Source organism: Triticum aestivum, chromosome 6D (assembly GCF_018294505.1).
Source record: "Triticum aestivum cultivar Chinese Spring chromosome 6D, IWGSC CS RefSeq v2.1, whole genome shotgun sequence".
NCBI classification, from domain to species: domain Eukaryota; kingdom Viridiplantae; phylum Streptophyta; class Magnoliopsida; order Poales; family Poaceae; genus Triticum; species Triticum aestivum.
In genome coordinates, this window is record NC_057811.1 from 491,285,525 (window position 1) to 491,289,188 (window position 3,664).

The following is a 3,664-nucleotide window of genomic DNA, read 5'->3' on the forward strand; positions in this document are numbered from 1 at the left end:
CAAATGAAGGAGTCTGGATGAAGGAGTTCATATCCGATCTAGGTGTCATACGTAGTGCATCGGGTCCAATGAAAATCTTTTGTGACAATACTGGTGCAATTGCATTAGCAAAGGAATCCAGATTTCACAAGAGAACCAAGCACATCAAAAGACGCTTCAATTCCATCCGGGATTTAGTCCAGGTGGGAGACATAGAAATTTGCAAGATACATACGGATCTGAATGTTGCAGACCCGTTGACTAAGCCTCTTCCACGAGCAAAACATGATCAGCACCAAGGCTCCATGGGTGTAAGAATCATTACTGTGTAATCTAGATTATTGACTCTAGTGCAAGTGGGAGACTGAAGGAAATATGCCCTAGAGGCAATAATAAAGTTATTATTTATTTCCTTAGATCATGATAAATGTTTATTATTCATGCTAGAATTGTATTAACCGGAAACATGATACATGTGTGAATACATAGACAAACAGAGTGTCACTAGTATGCCTCTACTTGACTAGCTTGTTGATCAAAGATGGTTATGTTTCCTAGCCATTGACATGAGTTGTCATTTGATTAACGGGATCACATCATTAGGAGAATGATGCGATTGACTTGACCCATTCCGTTAGCTTAGCACTCGATCGTTTAGTATGTTGTTATTGCTTTCTTCATGACTTATACATGTTCCTATGACTATGAGATTATGCAACTCCCGTTTACCGCAGGAACACTTTGTGTGCTACCAAACGTCACAACGTAACTGGGTGATTATAAAGGTGCTCTACAGGTGTCTCCGAAGGTACTTGTTGGGTTGGCGTATTTCGAGATTAGAATTTGTCACTCCGATTGTCGGAGAGGTATCTCTGGGCCCTCTCGGTAATGCACATCACTTAAGCCTTGCAAGCATTGCAACTAATGAGTTTGTTGCGAGATGATGTATTACGGAACGAGTAAAGAGACTTGCCGGTAACGAGATTGAACTAGGTATTAAGATACCGACGATCGAATCTCGGGCAAGTAACATACCGATGACAAAGGGAACAACGTATGTTGTTATGCGGTCTGACCGATAAAGATCTTCGTAGAATATGTGGGGGCCAATATGAGCATCCAGGTTCCGCTATTGGTTATTGACCGGAGACGTGTCTCGGTCATGTCTACATAGTTCTCGAACCCGTAGGGTCCGCACGCTTAAAGTTAGATGACGGTTATAATATGAGTTTATGTGTTTTGATGTACCGAAGGAGTTCGGAGTCCCGGATGAGATCAGGGACATGACGAGGAGTCTCAAAATGGTCGAGACGTAAAAATTGATATATTGGACGACTATATTTGGACATCGGAAAGGTTCCGAGTGATTCGGGTATTTTTCGTAGTACCGGAGAGTTACGGGAATTCGTATTGGGCCTTAATGGGCCATATGGGAAAGGAGAGAAAGGCCCCAAAGGGTGGCCGCACCCCTCCCCATGGACTAGTCCGAATTGGACTAGGGAGGGGGGCGCCCCCTTCCTTCCTTCTCCTTCTCCCTTCCCTTCTCCTACTCCAACAAAGAAAGGAGGAGTCCTACTCCCGGTGGGAGTAGGACTCCCCCCTTGGCACGCCCTCCTCCTAGGCCGGCCGCCTCCCCCCTTGCTCCTTTATATACGGGGGCAAGGGGGCACCCCAAAGACACAACAATTGATCATTGATCTCTTAGCCGTGTGCGGTGCCCCCCTCCACCATATTACACCTCGATAATATCGTAGCGGTGCTTAGGCGAAGCCCTGCGTCGGTAGAATATCATCATCATCACCACGCCCTCGTGCTGACGAAACTCTCCCTCAACACTCGGCTGGATCGGAGTTCGAGGGACGTCATCGAGCTGAACGTGTGCTGAACTCGGAGGTGCCGTGCGTTCGGTACTTGATCGGTCGGATCGTGAAGACGTACGACTACATCAACCGCGTTGTGTTAACGCTTCCGCTTTCGGTCTACGAGGGTACGTGGACAACACTCTCCCCTCTCGTTGCTATGCATCACCATGATCTTGCGTGTGCGTAGGAAATTTTTGAAATTACTACGTTCCCCAACAAAAACCCGCATGGCGGGAAAAGTATGGAAAAATACCTGCGTAACGGGGTAAAGTTGACATAGTATTATGTCAAAAATCCTATATGGCGGGAGAAATTTTGGCAAAGGACTTATCGTGTATTACAGGAGAAAGATATGACGACTCATGTGCTTTTAATGTGTCCCACTATGGGAGACAAGTATGGAGTAGCTATTATGCCTTCCTAGTATCGATCGTACACCTTGTGTGTAACAGTCATTAAGCACTCAATAAATTCAAAGAGAATAAAAGTTACAGACGAACCTAAAGATAAGAATGATATGCAAGTGTGACTTGCAAAAGTACTAATGATAAAAAACTCTGTTGAGTTTCTGAAATGGAATAAGAAAAAAGTACTCCCGTACCAGTTAACAGATAACTTCATTACGTATGAAGTAATCAGATAAATGAAGTGGATAATCGAAGTTTCCTCAATTCACAAGAGTTGTGAATGGTTTTTCGAAATTGTGAATGGTTCTTGCCACATTTCGAGGGGGAGAAAGAAATATGAGATATCCATTAATGAAGAATGTGATCGTCTTGGGGAGTATGACGGTCATAATACAAAGAAATATGAGATATCCATTAATGAAGAATGTGATCGTCTGCGGGAGTACGACGGTTATAATAATACCCCTAAAGAAAAGAAATAGTTGTATTCCTAGATCTTTCACAGTTTCGAAAGGAGACTAAGGAATACTATGACGGTGCTTAAAGTGCCATAAAGAAGAAAGTTTTTAACAGAACAAACCCAAATAATAAAGTTTAAAGATACGCCATTTTTAGTGAAGATGGAGTAATCTGGGGGAGCATGTTGTATGACCTATACAACACCTGTTGTTTTCTCTATAAAGGAGGAATGGGTAAACATGGATCTTGTGATAAAGGTCCCTGTAAAACCTATTGCCTCTTGGAAATGAAAGACTATACAATTAATTTGCCTCTTGGCAATGACAGAGCAACAACAACCCCATATGAAAGAAGTGCTAGTACCTGAGACACAAATGGTCTCAAGGAATGAGAAAATCAGATACTTCTGATTACTATAATGTCTATGTTAATGGAGGTAGATGCTACCTCATTTAAAGCGCTCAATCGAGTTTTGAGAAGTGTTTGTTTGTCTAAATGATAAGAGACTATGTGAGATGAAATAAAATTGGTGAATCCCGACGGTGTTTGGGACTCATAAGTAATTTCCAATGGAGCCAAAACAGTAGGCTCTAAAGGGTCTACAAGGTCAATGTGAGTCCAAAGGAAATACGTAAAGGTGTAAAACATGACTTCAATCGAAAGGTTTTTGCGCGCTTACACTGAATAGATTACAATAAGTGTTGGTAGCACATCATGATCTGAGTTACATCAGATGAAAGATATTATGATCTGAGTTACATCAGATGAAAGTAAAGAACACAGAGGATACTGCCTGAAGAAATCTTTTATGGACTAAAGCAATCAAATGTTGTTTTGGGTTAAAGAGAATGAGAGGACAATTGTATCCATGAAAAGTTATAGAATGGGAAATTCATTTCATAATCCTGTGCATGTGGATGACGTCCTACTTGCTAGTGGTCATGTCAATCTACCGCA